Genomic DNA, 19,187 nt, shown 5'->3' with positions numbered 1-19,187 from the left:
CCCGCCTGGGTTTCCAGCCTGCCCCCCAGTAGGACCCCACAGTCTCCTGAGACAGACCCGAGAAGACAGAGTGGGTGAAATGTTCGAGGGCAGATGGGTCTCCTCTGGCTGTCTCTCTGGAGAACCCTCCATGGACAGACATTCGAAGCTCCTAACAGAAGCTCTGCCTCCAAAGGCTCAGAGGTAAGAACGTCTCAAAGTGGGGGGTCTGTGCACCCCCAGCCCCAGCGGGCTGCGTCTCAGCCCCTCAGGGCCTGCTCCAGAGGAGGGGCCCGCAGTACATGCTCTGGACCCTTGGACACTGGCTGCAGCACTGTCCTTATCGTGGTCCCTTGCTCACTGAGGGCAGGGGGGACGCTTGGAGGGTGGAGGTGAGGCCCTGGCACGGGTGCAGTGGGGGCCAGACAGCCCCTGGGAGACCCTCTGAACTGGGCAGGTCCCCGCCTGCAGGGCATCAGGGGACCCTGGACACAGGTGGGCAGAGAGCTGGCCAGACTGGTCTCTGAAACTCTGAGCCCTGGAGCCATTCCTCAAGTCTGCATGTCCACCCTATTCCTGGGGGCTGCTGGAGCAGGCAGAGGGCACCAGTCCCGAGGGGAACCTCCGACACAAGGGCGCTTTCCCCTCAGGGAGCCCCCACACCAACCACTGCCTCCACCCCAGCCCCATACCAGAGACCCGCCCCCCTCATCCGCCCCACCCCCCGCATCCGCCCCCCAGCATCCCTAACCCCGCATCCGGGCCCCCCGCATACCGACCCCGTATCCCAGCATCCGGGCCCCTGCATCCGCCCCCCCTCGCGTCGGCCCCCCGCGTCGGCCCCCCAGCATCCCGGCCCCCGCACATCCCGCCCCCAGCATCCCAGCGCCAGTGAGGGACGGACCCGCGGTGGGCTGCAGCGACATGCTGGCCACCACCAGGGGTCGCTGCCGGCCACGGGCTGCAGCACGGGGACAGGAACCTGATGACAGTCCCACTGAGGAGCGCCCCCTCCGTGGGCCCCAGGGGCACCCAGCGCATTTGTCCTCAGCACGTCAGAGTGACAAAAGGCCAGGCAGGAGCCCAGGCTCCAGGCCCCCCACGGCCCCCTGTGCTCCAGCCCCACCATCTCCCCTGTCCCTGTGGCACCTCCTGTCCGGCCTCCTGGGACCCCTCTGGGTCCCCCAACTGCCCCCATTCTCAGTACAACTGCCAGAGGGTCATTTTCTAACCAGAGTCCCACGCGGTCCTCGTGTGGCTCCCGGCGTCAGGGCCAAGCCCCCGGGTGGGCCAGCAGGACCTTGCCGCAGGGCTGTCACCTCTCTGCGTAAAAGCCACTACTTGGAGGAGCATCCTCGACACCCCCGACCCAGCCAGGCGTGGCTGGGGCACTGGCTCCGGGGGCCCCCCACCAGCCCCGCCCAGGCCAGCCCCAGGACTGGGCCCTCCGGAAAGGAAGCTGGAGGCCCTCGAGGCCTAAGTATGCGTGCTCTTCTTACGCAGAGGCCTCCCCTCAGCCTCCTGCAGGCAGGCCCGCTGCCCGTGATGACCGGCTTCTCTGCTCAGGGGTCTATGATTCCTCACCACGCTGGGCCCCCTCCCCAGAGTGACTCAGGCTCCTGCTCTCCGTGTGCCGCCCCCAAACCCTGGAGCCCCTTCCCCACTCCCACCCCATGCCACGCCTCTCTGCATAGGAAACTCCATTTCACCCCCTGCCTCAGCACAGCCCCCATCCTGCTCCCGGATAGGCACCCCCCATCTCACTTCCACCCCAGACAGAAGTGGGACACACTCCCACCCGGGGGGGAGTTTAGAAGCTGAGAAGCTACCAAAGCCTGCGGGGGACGTTTCACAGATAAAGACGCTGAGCTCACAGGGACCAGTGGCCAGCAGCGGGATGCGGGTGTGGGCAGCCCCTCTTCTGCCTGGGAGGAGCCACAGGGGCCTGGGTGGGCAAGGGGCAGGATGGGGCCTGCAGCTCCCGGGCCCACCCACCACCCCGCTGCAGCTCCCTGGCGTCCTTACGTCCCTCAGGTGTGCCTGGCCGAGAGGGCATGGTGGCCACACGGCTGCAGGGACGCACTGCTGTTTGGGGGGTCAGGGCTGCTCTGACAGGGCCTGGAGGGGCAATCTCCGGACCCAGCTCAGCCTGCCTGGCCTCTCTGGCCACTCCAAGGGCCGCCCAGGGCCCCGTCCCCAGCTGGGGCCTCTGAGCCAGGCCAGGCATCTGCCCAGAGAAGGCCACAAGGGGCGGCTGGCCACGCTGAGGACACGGGCCGCCGGGCAGCGTCCTGGGCCAGGAGCCTCGTCCTGGACAAAGGGGCCTTGTGTGGCTGAATGGGTGTTTATCCTGGAGGCCGAGTCAACTTAGGGCTGCGAGGCCGGGTGGGGGCCCTGGCACTGGGCTCCCGAGGGTAAACATGACCCGAGCCGGGCACGCAGCCGCGGCCTGGGCTTCCGCACCCCTGCGCCCCTGCACATCGCTGCCGCGGGCCAAGGGGCCTCCTGCCAGGGCGGGGACGGCGGAAACGGAGCTGTCCTGGGGCCGCGGCCCAGGCCTCCTTGCTGAGCGGGAGGGAAGAATTATCAGACACAGGGTCAGCGAGCCCCGCCCCGCGGTGTGGTGGGGACCTGGAACCCCACTGTTAAGGAACAGATGTTTGTGTCCCCCCAAAATTCACGTGTGGAGGCCCTAACCCCAAGGCGATGGAATCAGGAGGTGGGGGAAGATTAGGGCTGGTCCCCGTGATGGGGCCAGTGTCCTTACGTGAAGAGGAAGAGACCAGACCTCTCCGCCCTCACTGTGAGGGCACAGCGAGAAGGCGGCCGTCTGCAGGCCAGGAAGCAGGGCCTCGCCCTGAAGCAAACCGGCTGCCACCCTGATCTTGAACCTCCAGCCTCCAGGACTATGAGGAAATAAACGTCTGCTGTTTCAGGCCCCCAGCGTGTGGTATTTTGTTGTGGCGGCACAGCAGACTAAGACCCCCGCCACCACTGGGGCCGCCTAGCCCGAGGCCCCCCACTGCCCGCCCGTCCTCACCGCGAGCTGGCGCCCCACCTCATGAAGAAGCCCAGGTCTGCGGGGCACCACCGCCCACCCCCACCCCCGAGAGGGTCCACCTGGGGCCACCCTGGTTGGTCTCGGTCCTTTCAGTGGGCTTCGCCTGGGGCCCTCTGTGGCCAGGGGCTGCCAGCCACGTGGCTGAGTCCCCGGGGGGGATGGGAGCGCGGGGGACTGGCCAGAGCAGACGGACCACCGGGCTGCCCCCCGAGCCCCACCCTCCGTGCCCCCGCCTGCCGGTCCCCCGGACTCCCTCCAGCCACAGCCTCCCCCAAAGTCAGGTGACGCTTCCACTCAGTGACCCCCAGCCAAGGTTGAACCCCAAACTCCCCTCGGCCCTTCCTAGTCCTAGCAAATAGGGCTGCGGCACGGCCAGGCAAGGGTGCAGAAGGTCTTTCTCAGGCCAGCCACCCCGCCCTCTGGGAAGGACCCACGGGTGGCATCTGCGCCCGTGTGTGCCCGTGTGACCCGGGCATGCAAACCCGGAGCCCCGCCCACTGGCCCCTTGGGCCGCCCTGGGTGTGCCGGGCTCATCCTATGGGAGGTCCCAGCGGGGATGGCCCAGCAGAGCCGGGGCCGCCCGGGAGGCAGAGAATGCTGGGGAGCAGCCGGGCCGCAGGGGCTGCACGAGGTCAGGGCAGGGGCACCCTGACCCGGCTGAGGCTCTCCGGGGCTGTGCTGGGCCGTGTCCGCGAGGTGGATGGCACACCTGCGGGGCTGGGCGTGTGGGGACAGGTATTCACTTCCCGGCCCTGGCTCCCGGCCCCAGATCCCAGGCCCCCTGTGCTCCCCTGGCCCGGCTCTCCTGACCCCCAGGTTCCACGACGCCCCCAAGCCCCGACCCAGGCTGTCGTGGCCGCCTGGGAGCCGTTGAGCGCAGGCGGCCTGCAGGGGGCGCTGTGGGGCCGGCCTGAGACTCCGGACTAGCATTGACCACGTCGTCAGCTCCGTCCAGCCTGGCCTCCTGAGCCCGGGTCTCCCGGACCCTCACCGTGGGGAGTCGAGGGGCCGCCTCCTTATTGCCCTGCCCAGCTTTTGGGGGTGACTGTCCTCCCCTCCCCCCCCTCCTCTGTCCTTCAGACCCGTGTGCCTGGCCCAGTACCCAAGTTTGTGGAGGGCAGGCCCAGCCACTACAGAGGGGCCAGCGGGCAGGGCCCCGGCCCAGGGCAGGTGGGGGGCTGGCCACCCCAGGCAGCATCACCTCTGGGGGTCTGGGCAAGCCCGGGTGGGGCTGTGAAAACGTCTACGGCAGGACCTGCCCCCGCTGCCTCCTCCCCAGCCCAGTCCCTGTCCGGTGGTTTTCTGGGCTACCCCACGGTGGGGTGGATGCCGCACCCACCATCCAGGCACATGGAGTGCTAGACTCGTGGCCCTCACTTGCCTAACACTCCAGGAGTGGGCCAGACTCCACGGAGAAACTGCCCCCGCCCCAGACCTGGCGGTGGGCACCAGCTACACAGCACTCGGGTGCTCGTAGAGAGGACGGGCGGCTGGACGGGCACCCAGAGCCTCCCTCAGCTTCCCCGGCTCCAGGGCTCCTGCCCGCAGCGGACGGGATGACGTGACGTGTGCCTGAGGAGTGGAGGGGTGAAGGGGTGAATGAATGAGCAAGCCGGCCGGGAGGCTGTGCCTGGTGTGGGGGCAGCCAGGTCCCCACAGGTGCTGTCCTCTGAGTGCCCCGTCGCGCTGGAGGACTGTCCCTCCCCTGTCCCCCTTTCGTGCCCTGGCTCCCCTCTGTCCACCCCTGGTGTCCACTCCTGAGTGGGGGTTAGGGGCGCTGACCAGGCCCACCTGGCTCAGGGTGGAGATGGGGGCCGGGGGACTGTGTGGAGGGGCACCCTCAGGTATTCTGACGGGGGCGCGAGCATGAGACCCAGAGCCCAGGCTGGACCTGGCAGGAAGCGCCCCTGTGTGGGGCAGGGGGCTGCCTTGGGTGTCTGCGGGTGGGCGGCTGGACAGCACCTGGCCTGCTCTCCGCCCCCCACACACCCCGCTCTCCGTCTGGACCGGGCCTGCCTGAGGGCGCGTTCCGGCAGGAGCCACTGCGTGGGCAGAGTCCAGGGAGGGGTCTGAGGCAGGGAGGGTGAGGGTCCTGCAGAGCGCCGGGGTCACAGGGAGCCCGAGGCGTCCCACAAGAGGGCGCCCTCTCCTGGCGTGCCGGGCCTGGCGGGGTGAAGGCCAGCGAGGACAGTGCCCCTGGCTGGGCTGCAGTGTCTTGGCCTCCCGGCTGTGATACAGCAGCAAAGGGGCCCCGGGGCTCCCACCAGGGCGCCTCGTGACCTGCCCAGAGCGAGGCCGAGGCCGTGCCCGCCCCCTCCCAGGGCCCAGGGGGAGAGGTGGGGCAGGGGCCGTCAGCTCCGGGTAGACCCCCGTCCAGACCCCTACCAGCCACCAAGCCCGTCGTCGCCAACAGTCCGTGAGGGGTGGGACCCTGAGACTCCAAGGCTGCTTCCCACTCTTGGCCACTCGTTCCTTTATTCACATGACAAACATGTGCTGAGCACCTTCTCTGTTCCAAGCACTCTTCCAGGCCCTGGGGGTCAGCGGGGGACAGACTGGTCCAGTCCCTGTCCTGGTGGAGCCGACCTTCTGGCTGGGCCGGGGTGGGGGGAGCAGAGTGAAGGAATAGACAAGCAGGTAGGGAATGTGTCAGGGGAGGGGGTGACGGTGCCACGGCGGGGGGACAGAGTAGGGGGAAGGGGAGTAGCTGCATCATGGCGGCAGGGGGTTCCAGGCACCCCTGCAGCCAGTGAGGTCCAGCCGCTTCTTCACAGCGGCCCCCGCCCCGTCCCTGCACACCTCTGTCAGGCTTCCCGGCCTGGGGTGCTTGCTCTCCACGCAGGCCAGCGGGCAGAGGGTCACTGGTGTGTCCAAGGCCAGAGCAGCAGGCAGCACAGGAGAGGGGCCAGGGTGGGCTTACCTCCACCCGGGGCAGGGCGGCTGGCCAGGCTCGACCACAGGGCGCAGGCCACCCCCACCCCAGCTGGCCCAGCGGCTCCTGTGCCCTGGAGAGCGGTTGGACTAGCACGGCCCTGCCCCCCACCCTCTCCACGCTGCACGGAGGTCACGGGCCAACGACCTGCAGGCTCCTTGGGCCTGGAAGGCGGCCTCACACCAGGGTCCAGCCCACCCACTGCAGCCACCGACGACCCCGCAGCACAAAGGCCCGGGAGGCGGGCTTAGGGGTTCCCTTCACTTCCCATGAGCAGAAGGCAAGGAGTGCGAAGGCTCCCTCCAGGGCGGCAGGCTCGGCGTCCAGGCCCGGCCACCCCGCGCTGCCCAAGAGGCCCAGGCCGGCCACTCAGCCCTTCTCCCGGTGGGCGCCCCGCTGTGGGCCGGCCCAGTGTCCGGGGGCTTCCCCGAGGGGCGGGCGTGCCAGGCAGGGACCTGTCTCCTAAAGGCGGTGTCTGAAGCCCCGCCTGCCCACCGCCAAGAGGGTGGCCGTGTCCCCTGGGGAGGCCGCGCCCAGCCCGAGAGCCGCCGGGCCAGGCGGGTGCGGCCAGGTGTGCGCCCGCCCCGACGTGCCCACCGCGCCAGGTGCTGGCTCGCCCGCCGGGAGAGTGATCTCATCGCCCCCACAGGGGACGAGACTTGCCCGAGGTCGCGTGGCCATGTCCCCACCCTGCCTCATCACCCGCCTTCCTCCACTTCCTGAGGGGTCCCGAGCCCACGCGTCCTCACGCGGGGGCAGTGACAACCCAAGCAGGGCCCTGACCAAGGAGCCGAGAGCGGTGGGGCGGCTGGCGGGCACGGTGGGCGGGGGCACAGGCTCCGTGGCACCCGAGGACGCAGCGCCCCGCGGTGCCGGGGGCAGAGGCCTCGGGGTGCTGCCTTGCCTGGTCTGGACCCCGGAGGGGAGGCCACCCGAGCGCTTGGGCGGAGGGAGGGCCAGGAGGGCGGGCCTTATGGTTGCTGTTGCCCTGCGTCCTGCCGAGCAGGAAGCGCCAGGGGCTCTCCCTGCGGGCTGCCGGCCAGGCCTCCTCGGCGGCGCTTCTGGGAACCCCCTCTCCACAGGCTAGGAAAGCAGGAATGCGCCCTCGCCCGGAGCCCGGGCTTGTCTGGCCCCAGGCGCCCCACCAGGCCCCGCTGACACGCCTCTCTCCTGGCCAGGGACAGCTGAGCGAGGGCAACTTCCTGGAGGAGGCGCCCTGGGACTTGCCAGATGCCAGGGGGAGGCTGGGGGCGAGGACTCGGTGGGGGCTGAGCTTGGGCGAAGTGGGAGGCGGAGGGCGCCGGGAACCGGGCGACGTGGCTCTGGGGCCCAGGCCGGGGCTTCTCCCTCCAGCTGTCCCCTCCTCCATGCCAGGCTCTGGACCCTCACACTGAAGTCCCCAGGCTCCTGACCTCCACCTGCGGGAGGGCTCGTGTGGTCCCTCCAGGCCAGCGGTGGTGACAGGGACAAGCACTGGGCAGGCCAGCTGTGCCTCCTGCTCCTGCCTCCAGTCCCTGCACGCAGACCCTGTGCCCGCACCCCCTCGCCGAGCCCTCACCTGCCGGGGGCTCTCAGAGGAGCCCCCCCAGAAATGCTCAAGCACTTCCTGCTCAGGAGCCCCCGGCAGCCCGAGAAACTCCGTCCCCACTTGCCAGGGAGGCCCGGTGTGGGCTGGGCGGCCAAGACAGTGCCCTCCAGGCCCAGCCCATGGAGATGCTGGGAGGGCAGTGGGGACCCCGGCGCAAGGCCGCGGGCTCCGGCGCAGGACTGGGGGACGCGGGCTGGGAGCAAGATGGGTGCCGGTGACTGAGGGTCTCTGAGCCCGCACAACCCCGGGTCAGGGGCCGGGTGGCACGGCCGCAGAGGCCGTGCGCTGCCCCACCCCAAACCTGGAGCGGACGGCCCGTCCCGGCCACGTCCAGCCTGCGCTGCTTGGACGAGGTCCAGTGTGCTACCTGCCCCCGGGGCTTCTTCCCGACAGGAAGAGCCTCGGGGCAGGAGGGCAGGGGCCACAGCCAGGCCACAGCCGGTCGCCCATTCCGTGGCTGAGCAGGCAGTTACCCAGCCTGGGCGCCCGCACTGGCGGTCCCGGGGCCAGGTTTCTGGGGGGCCCGGAGCTGGGCAGCCTCTCCGGCCCTTGCCCCTCCCCCGCCCCGAGGGGCTGTGATGGCAGAGGCTTTGGGCGAGGCTCTCCAGCATCCTCCGGGCCACCTCCACCCCATCCCCAGGCCAGGGGGGAGGCAGGCGGAGACTGGGCCTGTGGCTACCTTGCGCCCCTGAGGGGAGCCAGCCTGAGGGAGGGGGAGGAGCCCCCCAGGGCCCAGCCCACACCTGCCCCTCGGGCTCCACCAGCAGGGGCCACCACTACCCGAGGGTTCGTTGGGCGCTTCTCAGCCCCTGGACCCCTGGGCTGGGGGAGCAGCGGGCCTCGGCCAGGCGGGCACAGCTCTGAGGCCTCCTCTCACCCCAAATCCGCCCTGGGCCACACCAGCCTTGGGAACAAGATGACCCTCGAATCTCCCAGATGGGTCGCTTCCGGGGTGGGGGGTGAAGCCTGGAGGATGAAGAAGCGGGAGGGAAGGGTGCTCCTGGGGGGGACAGGATGGAGCTGGGGTCTCACCGTCCACCGCTCGGCAGGGCACCCTGTCGGCGAGGGCAGGCTCCTTGCCTGGGGCCTGGGAGCAGCCGGTACAGAGGATGCCCTCACGTGGACAGGACCCCTCGGGACAAGGGGCAGGGTCACAGTGAAGCCCTGGCCTGGCGGGCCTCCGAGAACCCCCCTGTGGGCTCTGATTCAGGCACTACACAATCTGATGCTCCGGGCCCAACGTCAGAGCGATCCCGTTTCATACCCAGCCTGGATTCCTCCCCAGACAAGGAAGCAGCATAAAAACCCAATGTATTTTAATTATATCTTTGGGGGCCACGAGCACAATCGTTTCCAGATGGGGACCCCGTTGGCAGCCGCTCTGCGCTGGGCCCGGGGTGGGGGGAGGAGGGAGGGCGGGCCAGGCCCCTCTGGGGTGACGGTGGTCCCGGTGGCACAGGGCTCACTGCCCATTCACTGCCCGGATGGATGGGAGTAGCCATCATCGGTCATGATTTCCATTCTATAGATGGGGAAATGGGGGCTTGGACCTGCTGGGCGCAAAGCCTGACACTGAGGGGTCGGTACCCTGACCTGGGGGGCCTTCCAAGCTGGGAGCTGCAGGGGTGGGCTGACCCAGAGCCTGGAGCGGGGGCGCCAGCAGGACCCCAGCGTGCAGGGCCGTGGGCCGTTCACCAAGGCCTGGGGTCAGGAGGGGCCTGGACCACGCTGCCCAGGAGAGGCCATCTCCTGGCTCCAGAGCGGCACGGGCCTCCCACACATCTCCAGCAGCCTTCTCGGCGGGGAGCGAGAACCGGGGCCCGGGCGAGGCGCAGGCTGGCCAGGACCTGGCCGAGGGCACTGAGGGGCAGCGGGAGGCCCAGCCCCCAAGGGCAGCGCGCGCACACGGTGGGCCGTGAACGAGCAGGTCGCTGGGCACTCGGCGATGGGGCTTCGGAAGTCTACCAGCTAATAAGATTTGCCCGCTCGGCCTGCCTGGCTCTTCCTGTGGAGACGGCGGCCAGTGTCTGCCTGGAACGCCCCACTTTCTCCCGTCTGGCTGCATCTCCCACCCCAGCTCAGCCCTGCCTCAGTGGGCAGGGCAGCCACGGCCCTGGCTCCTTATGCGGTGACCAAGGGATGGGCAGGGTGGCGAGGGGCCTCGAGGGGCTGAGAGTTCATTTCTGCTTCTGTGTCCGCCTGTGCACCCCCAGCCTCACCTGCACTCGGCTGGTGGAGACCAGTGGCTCTGGGCTAGTGATGGCAGTGAGGAGGGCGGGAGGCAGACAGCCCTCACCCTCCAGGGTGTTGGTGATGACCAGGCTGGCCCACGCTGGGAGGCAACCAGCCCATCAAACCAGGGGCTCTGGAGCCGGAGCCATGGGTAGTCAGTCCCTGGCTCTACCAGTGCCCGGCCTGTAAAATGGGCACCGGGCAGAGGGTCCCTCCCAGAGTGTCCAGGAAGGTGCAGAGGGCTTGCTGTGGGACCCTGGCATTCTGGGCACCCGCCTCTGCCTCCTCTGGTCCTGCTCTGACCCCCCACCTTCTGCCACAGCCCGTGCCCCTAGAGGTGACCCAGCCTGGCCCCACAAGCCCCACAAGCCCCCCCAGAGGCCCAGAGTGGGAGACAGGCTTGGCCTGGGGCCAGGGACTCGGGAAAACCAGGTGAGACTGCCCAAGGAAACGGTGCCCTGCCTGCTCAGTGACCTTGGGGCAACCTGAGGGAGCAGAGGCTGGCAGGGTCGAGGCGGGGACCCTGGACTGCGCCTGCTGCCAGACCCCGGGGCGCCCCCTCAGCAGACGTGACGTTATCCTTTGGCCTCGCACCCGCTGGGAGCGGCAGCGGCGGGGACATCCTCGGGGCCCACTGGGCAGGCGTGGGCGCTCCTCCGCGCTGGGCTACCCCGGGCTGACGACTCACCACCTCCCTGCCCCAACTCTGCTCCCGGCCGTGGACTCTGGCGGGGACTCTGGCCTCCTGGCCCTTCCTTCCCCGGGACCCCCGCACTCACGCCGGCGGCCGCCTCCCAGCGCAAGGCCCGCCCGGCCCAGGCAGGGGCCGCGGCCATGCTCTCCACACGCAGGATGGATCAGGCCAAGCTTGTCTTCCCCTGGGACTCTCGCACCTTCCTGACAGCTCAGAACGCCATACGTGCTCATCCTGCAGAGACTCAACCTTCCACCTTCCGTCCACAACCGGCCCCCCCAGGTGCCCACCGGCCGCTCCCGTCTCCTCGCCTGCAGTGTGCGCTCAACCACCTGCGCCCCACGCGGCTGCACAGACCTACAGACTCACCAGCGCCCGCGTCCCGCTCCTCTGGCCTCCACTCCGTCACTCTGCATCCTCCCACCCCGCCACTGGACCCGTCACCCATCGAGGATTTCCCGGTTCCATCTGTCTACTTGACACACGCTGGCTGACCGTGCCCGCGGTCCCAGGCACAGTTGGGGACCAGAGTTTCCACCCTGGTGGGGAGTCCGGCAGGGGCTTCCGTGGGCAGGCAGCGCAGACGGCAGGAGTCAGGTGAGACTTGTGGGCCGAGAGCAGGGTGGGAGACCTGAGGAGGGAGTGGCGAGAGCCAGTCCTGGGACGGACGTGGTGAGTGCCTGCCGTGTACTGGGAGAGTCTGGGACCCTGAGGAAGGTGCTGAGTGAGGGCTCGCCTTGGAACGGCTGGGCCTGGGGTGAGGGAAGGGGACAGTGTCCCTGTCTGCTGAGGGGCCCTGGGCAGGCCTGAGAGGACCCCTCCTGCCTGTGTCTGCCTCCGGCCCCAGCGTGGGGTGGGGGACCACACGGAAGGCCCCAGCTGGAATGAGGGCAAGCGGCACAGACCCCCGACCCAGCACCGCAGCCTCGGGTTCTGGGAAGGCCCGGGCGGGACAGGCCTGAGCAGGCGCCAGGAAGGCAGGCGCAGGCGGCAGGCTCACCCCCTCCCATCCCGCTCCGCCCGCCCCCCCCCGCCCCCCGCCCCGCGAACATGAGGACTGACATCGTCATCCACCCCCCACCCTCCCCCTGCCCTGAGCCGCAGGCCTCAGGCCCTCCTCCAGCTCTGCCATCGCTCCCTGCCTGGAACCTGGTCCCCCGGCCCCGAGCTGGAGCCCATTCCCAGAGCCACCTTTCAGGCCGGGCACAGAAGGAGAGATTCAGTTTGAAGGGGTCCCCCGAAAACTGGATTTCGAGGGTGCTGGCTGAGGAAAGCTTCCTCCCCTTGGGAGAGCTGAGCGGCCCGGGGGGAGGCAGTGGACGCCGGGGGCCCTCCCCGTGGGGCACCCGGGCTGGAGCTGCCAGCTCGCGTGACCACAGGGCACACGCGTGGCTGCTACGTGGACACGCGGTGGAGTTCAAGGCAGAGGTGGGGTGAGGAGGCCCTTCTCGGCCTTCCTCTGCTCCCAGGCCCGCATGAGACGGAGCGGGGAAAAGAGGGTTAAACCAAGGACAACTCAGGAACACCCACTGCCTGAGCCGGGACTGGACCAAAGTCCCCAGGGGAGCAGAGGAACCCGCAAGGCCCTGAGATGGGAAGTGGGGTCCTGGCGAGACCCCAGGACCCAGCCCAAACCAGGCCCATTCTCTGCCCCTCGTGAGCACGGGGGAGGGGAGAGGGAAGCCCCCCCTCACATGTGGTCCCCCCCAGGCCACAGAGCAGCTCCCTGGGGAGGAGGGGGCCCTGGGACCCTCCTGGCCGGCTGGCCCTGCAGGGGCTCTGCAGGGGGCTGCTAGGGCCTTTGGAGCCCACCAGGCTTCTCACCCCTGGGGAGGGTTGAGGCCTGAGAAAGAAGGGCCCGTCCAGGCCCCCTGTGCCTGGCCCCAGGGCCCCACCCCAGCCAGGACACCGCTGTGCCCCTCTCCCCAGGCGGAGACACACCGTGTGACTGAGGCACAGATGAACTTCCCCGCCCAGGGCCCTGATTAACGGCAAATCCCAGGAAGTCCCCGCCCCATCCTGAAACCCCATCTGCAGCCTGGCTCGCGGGGCGGTGATCCCACCCATCCGGGGCAGGCCTGGCCCCAGAGGCCACCTCCACTGGTACGCCCAGCCGCCCTCCCCCGAGGCCCCAGCCTTCCCCACCCAGAGGGTGTCATGCCCACTTTAGGGACGAGGAGACCGCAGGGTCCGGGGGCCGACCCTTCCTCCATGGGCCTTCCCCACCCCAAGTTCGCTCTGAAACAAGCGAAAGTGGCCCTGGGGCCACCTGTTCTTTGGAGACCAAAGAGGGGTCCCAGATCCTGCTGTGGCTGGGCCAGGGCCCCGCGAATGCCCAGGGAGCTACCGGGCTCCCGTGGTGAGGGCTTGGTGAGGAAGCCGACTCCTGGTTTCTTGAGACACGCCCCGTCTCAGCCTGCGGCCCCGCACCCCAAGGTCCCCACCAGGCTGGACTCATACCTTGAGGTGGTGGGGGGCTGTGCAGGGAGGTCCCGCGTGGCCCTGTAGATAGAGACTGGGGAGCCCCCTCCTCTCGGGTAGGCGCGACGGGCAGAGACCAGCCCACCAGGGAGGCCCCCAGGAGGAGGGGGAGGCCCCCAGGGGATGGCGGTGGGGGGACATCGGGACCAGCATTGGGGACAGCAAGAATGGCAGCTGGGGGGCACGTGGACCTCCCCACTTCCTTCGAGTGAGGCGGCCCACCCACCCATCCCGGCCAGCTCCTAGGGCAGCACCCCCAGCTCAGACCAAGGCTCAGGGTGTGGGGCTGGAAGAGGGTCGGGGGTTATATGGGGACAGTGCAGCCCCGGCACTGGGCTGTGGAACAGACGGGGACACTGAAGCAAAGGGGCCTCGGCTGTGGTCCCCACGGGTCAGCAGCAGAGCTGGGACGGTGCCACGACACCTGGGCAGTAGAGGCCCCACGGCAGGGTGGGATGGGCTGGGGCAGGCACCCCTGACCATGGTGGGGGACCCCGAGCCTGGCCGGGGTCAGGGGGCTGGTTGGGCTGCGGTGGCCGCAGGGTGTGGCCGGAGCAGCCCTCAGCTGGCCAGGGGACGTGCGTGGCGCCGACGGGCAGATGACTTAATCACAGGCTGGCTTTGTCCATGGGCGTCCGCGTCCGCCCCCCTGCCCGGGTCCTCCGCCAGCCGCACGCCCCCACCCCCGCCCAGCTCCTAGCAACCTTCAGTGGAGCGTGGGCAAATGTGAGGGGGCCAGGGGCTCTCCGCCACGGGCCTGGGAACAGCCCAGGGGTGGCCAGGGGTGCGGCCCGGGTGGATCTGTCCCAGGCCGGCCTTGGGGGACGCCTGCCCAGCCTGGCCCATGCCAGCCCCCTAGGAGGGCATCCTGGGGGTGGCTCCGGCTGGCACCCTGGCAGAGGAGGCTCCAGGGCCGGGGGCTTTGTATGCTGTACCCCCCACCCCTTCCTGGGCCCCCACCCGACCGGTCCTGTCAGAGCCTTAGAAAGTGAGACAAAGGCCCGGGAGGCCCTGGGAGGGCTGGAACCCAGGCAGGAGATGGGGGTTTAATGACCCAACTATAACGGTGGGAGTGGAGACAGCTCCTTAACCCTGCCGGGCCCTGGCCCGGGGCCGCCCACACTGGCCAGGCCCCCATCACTGACCCCATGAGACTGGGAGTGAAGTAAAAAAATCTCTTCTCCAAAGAGACCCGGGTCACAGACGCCGCATGCCCAGGCAACCCGTGCCCAGCCCCCTGCCAGAGGCTCTGGGTGAGACGGAGGCCCCGGACCGCACCAGACAGTAGCCAGCAACACCCCTCCGTCCTGCACTTTCAGCTTTCCTGCTGCCTGACCTCGGATGAGGGGCCGAACCCCAGCTGGGCATCACCTGCAGCGTGGGAACTGCCCTCCTCCCACGTGACACCCCCCCAGCGCACACAGGTGGAGGGAAGTGGAGCCCTTCGTGGACCAGAGCCGCGGCGTGACACAGTCGAGATGCCAGCTACCAGCTCATTCCACACCATTCAGGGGCCTCTTCGCCACCGCCGCCTCGGTTTCCCCACCTCTAAGATGGGCACATGAGCAGGGAGGAGGCTGGGTGTGGGTGGCTGTCTCCGACACTCCTTGGTGAGTGACGGGCTGGGGTCCTAGGCGGCAGGGGTCCTGGGGACACCCTGACAACCCTGTTGTTGTCCTACCCAGCAGAGAGAGGCACTCAGCAGAGTGTGGCCTGCCCATGTCTCCCCGGGGCTCCGCCACTGAACAGACCATGGGGGCCAGGTGGACACAGGGCAACCGGCGAGGAGGGCCTGCGATGGCCCGGGAGAGTGTGGAGGGGGCCAGCCGGGTGCCCTGGTGGTTAGAGGGTGACCAGACTCAAAGAGGACTCGGGGTCAGGCCTGAGAGCTGGGACGGGAGCCAGGACCTGAGCTGGGCAGGGCTTGGGGTCAGGAGCTGGCTGTGACACTGTCAGGTTGCCCAGTCAAGCTGTCCACTGCAGGCCCAAGTGCAGACATGAGTAGGGGCACATCGTCTATGTCCACGTGCCTGTCTGTGTGTCCTTCTGTGCACGTACCGTGTGTGCACGCCCGTGGGCCTGTGTGTGCCGACCCGGAGCTGGGCCTGGGCCCCCAGACACCACCACGGCAGGTCTGCGTGGCAGAAGTATGTGCCCGTGGGTCAGGGGCAGCAGCCCCCTTTAGAAGGACCGGTCACAGCTCAGGTCCTCCATGGGAGCCCCTGAGTTCTGCCCACTATAGCACGCCCTGTCGCCAGGGTCCTGGGCTTCAGCCTGTCTCTAGGGCCCCCCAACCCTCTCAGGGGGGGCCTGGTCCCGTATGGGCACCCTCACCCCTTCCTCCTTGGGCTGGGGGTCCTGGGATGGGCGGGGGGCCCTGCACAAACCAGCCATTCAGTGAACACACCATGAGTGAAGCCGTGTCCCGGCTGCGGGCAAGCAGGCCCTGGACCTGGAAGCTTCCAAACAGGACGACGTTACCGGGACATGATCAAGTCCCTCTCCTCTGGGCAGTCCATATTCCTGGGAGGAAACTGAAGTCCGGCAGAACAGAGGAGTGATGCTGCCCTCACAGTGGCCGCCTGGGTCTGCTCACCCGTGGACGGGGCAGGCCAAGGGGTCTCGCCGTCCGGGCGGTGGCCGCGGGCGCCCAGAGACACAAACAGCCTGGCTTGTTTTCACCCCAGGGTTCCGCGGGGTTTCCACACATCTCAATGGGGAAGGCGGCTGGGCGGCCGGCCGGCGGGGGGGCCGGGATAAATGGCCCCAGTCATGCAGCAGCGGCCCAGCGCTAGTGCGCAAAGTCGAAGCTATAAATTACCCAGCCGGGCCAGCGCCACCGCAGCGGGCGGGCAGGGGGGGTGCGGCGCTCCGTAAATCGGCCCTTTCACCACTGGAGGCCGCGCACGAAAGAAAAACTTTGTTTTATTAAAGCAACATCAGCGTTGTGGCCGCCCGGCCAGGAGGCGCCGACAGCCAGGCTGGGCACTGGGCGGGCGGGGGGCTCTGCCGCACCCCAAGCCTCAGAGAAAGGCCCCTTCAGGAGGAACCGGCTCCAGCCGGGGGTCCACGCGGCGGCTCCCCGGGCAGCCTTGCCCGCCCTCGCCCCCCAAGCCCTGAGACACGGCCCGGGGCCCCTGTGGTTCCCTGAGCCGGCCTGCGCCCAGCCAGAGGGGTCTGCGCCCAAAGCAGGGGTCCTGGGCAAGCCACCTCTCGGGGTCCGGACCGGGCGAGGGCGGGAGGGGAGACACTGGCCCTGTGCTCGGCCCCTGGCGGGGTCAGGCCCCACTCAGAGGCGCGGCAGCACCCGCGGGGACCACGACCACAGGCCCTCGGGTGTCCCCAACCCCCGCGAGGCCTCCGTCCTCTCCTGGCTCCTCCAGCTCTGGGGCGGGGGCAGCCAGGAGGCTGTGGGAGCTGCCTGGAATAATATTTAGGCAATTTAAGTGGAAATGAATGGGAACTTGGGGCTTATCTCCATTCCCTGCACGGCCAGGAGGCACGGGGTCCCGCAGACCCTGGCATGGTGGGCAATCGGAGACCCGGGGGTTGTGAGCGGGGGCTTCTGCTATCACAGGTCACCCCTCGAAGGGGGCCCTTGGTGGCCTATGGCCCTGCCACCCCAGGTGCTTGCCCCTGCAGGGGCTCCCCCGAGTGGCGTCCTCTGCCCACCACCTACTGTGCTCCCAGGCTCCTCCGGAGCCCCCCAGAGCACCTGTAGCCCCACGAGCCACAGTGGGGACTGCAGCTTGAGGCCCAGCCTCCCCCCCGCGCCCCGCCTCTCTGCACCGCTGCCGGATGACAGGGCTGATCTGCCTCTCCTGTCCCTGAGTCCCCACGCAGGACAGCGCCTGGCTTGTCCAGGGTGAGGGGTGGCAGCGTCTCTGGTGAAGGTGCCGCTGGTTTTGGTCCGTGCCCTCTGGGCTTTCCAGATACCTCGGCTGAAAACAGGGCCTGGTGGGCTTCCACGTGAGCTGAAGCCCACCTCTCTCCAGAGTCCCCATCAGGCTGCAGGGACGTCCTCCTGCTTCAGCCAGACGCCTGCGCCCTGCACCGCAGGTCTGGCCTAGGACCACCTCTGGCTTCCCTGACCCCTCTCGTCCTTGCAGCCTGCGGCCTCCTGACCCACAGCCCGGGCTCTCAGGTGAGCGCACGTTCTCAGGGGCACAGAGAGCTGGATGAAGACGGGGCCCTGCAGAAGGAGGGGCTGCCAGGACCAAAACATGTGCCGGGCAGCTTCTCGTCTCCAGGAGCCCCGGAGAGGGCCGGGCAAAGCTCCAGGGACAACCCAGGGTCCCCGAGCCCACCTGCCAGGCTTGGTTCACACTGCCCCCTCCTCTCACCCTCACACCCAGCCCAGAGGAAGCCCCCCTGAATTGACCAGGCCAGAATGGGGCGCCGAGGCTCATACTGACCACAGCCCCCCCCCGGGCCTTGTCCCCGTACCCTGCCTTCGGGGGGATGGCGGAGCGGAGGTACCTTGCCGGCAAACCCCATGGTAGGCCTGGGTGTGGTCCCCACGCTGCAGCCCCACTCTGTGCCGACCTAGGCCGGCATGGGGCAGCCCGGTACCCGGATGAGCACTCGTGTGCCTGCCTCACTCGGGCCTCGCTTATTCTCTGTGGGGATTTGGAAATGGGGGGGTGGGCTCCCCAGCTGAAGAGATGGGCTCCCCAGGGGTCACACAGCCCTTTGCAGGTGCCGGCCCTATGGGGCACCAACAACTGACATCTGCCCTCCTCCTCTGGGTGGGGGTCCCAGGAATGAGACGTGGGGCCGGCTCCCAGTGGAGACAGACCACGGCGTGTGAGTACAGCTTCAGGTAGTGATGTGAGGGCAATGAGGGGTCAGGAAGGGCACCCTGGCGAGGGACTTTCGGGTTGAGCCCTGAATGGTAAGGAGGAACCAGGCCTGAGGGGCCAGAGGTGCCGTGGGAGCTTTGGGGCACAGGGCTCCAGGGACCCTGGCCTCGTGGGCACTACAGGGACTTGGCTTTGACTCAGAGGCCCCAGGAGCCACTGCGATGCAGAGGACAGAACCGAGGCTGGGCAGGGGTGCCAAGTCCTATCAGGGTGCCAGGGGAAGGGCCTGGGAGGTGGCCGCACCCCCGGGGACCATCCAGCCCCCAGCCTGCCATCCAGGAGACAAAAGGCCTTTGCCCGTGCAGGCCCCACAGCGTCCTTTGAAGGCTGTGGGAATGCCCCCAGGGCAGTCAGGTGCCAGGCACCGGGAGGGGGCTGCTGGTGCTGTGGCTGTGACCCAAAAGGCCTCCTGGCTGAGCCCCGCCACCCTCCCGAGGCCACACTATCATGCCCTTGTCCTGCCTGAGACGCCAGCAGGCAATGGGGCTCAGGATGTACCACCCTCCTTGACCCAGCCGCCAAGAGCAAGCCCTACGATCAGTGCCTCAGTCTCCCCATCTGGAATGCCAGGAGAGACAGAGGTTCCGGCAGCACGAGGGGCAGGGAGGCGGGGCAAGGCTGCTCGCCACACAGCCCTGCAGGGTCGGCCTCACTGACCCCCGGGGCCCGGGAGGCCACTCCCTAACCTCACTCTCAGGTCCAGGGTCCAAGGACGTGTCGTAGAGCCCCCACCACCACACCACTAAGTGGTCATCAGAGACTCCAGCCAGAACTGGTGTGCTAAGCCTGTTCCCTGCCCTCTCTGAGACAGCACTGTGACCCGGGAGGGGATGCCCTGCCCCGGGAGCGTGGGCAGCCTCCACCGTCACTCTGCTCTGACCCCCTGATGGCCTGACCCGGGCTGCTACCAGGGATGGGGGCAGACGCCACGGACCTGTGGGAAGGGGCGGGGCCTGTTGCTCCCCCGGGCTGGGCCGGGGCTGGAATGTTTGCATTCACTGTTTGCCTGACGGGGGTGCCCGCGGCCCGTCCTGGGGCACCCCTCCCCTCGCCTCGCCCGGGGGCCCAGGCCCAGCTGAATCTACAGCTCGGGTCAGCTGGGGAGGAGGAGGGACCCTGTGGCTCGGATGGGGAATTCCAGGCCGGCTCCGATACAAAAGGGTCCTCCTGCCTTCGGCCTGTCTCCTCGCCACCTCCAGGCCCCTTCCGTCCCGTGGACTGGGAGACCCCAGCCCAGAGAGTTGCTCAACCGTCTCCTCCCCCCGCCCGGGGCTTCCCAGCCCGGCTCGGAGATTATGCAAATCCCCGCCGGCTCCTTAATTAAATCCCTAACGAGGCGCTGGGGCCGGGCCAGGGGC

The sequence above is a fragment of the Lagenorhynchus albirostris genome, chromosome 4 (assembly GCF_949774975.1).
Source record: "Lagenorhynchus albirostris chromosome 4, mLagAlb1.1, whole genome shotgun sequence".
Taxonomy (NCBI): domain Eukaryota; kingdom Metazoa; phylum Chordata; class Mammalia; order Artiodactyla; family Delphinidae; genus Lagenorhynchus; species Lagenorhynchus albirostris.
The sequence above is the reverse complement of the archived record's forward strand: the minus strand, read 5'-3'. Positions refer to the sequence as shown.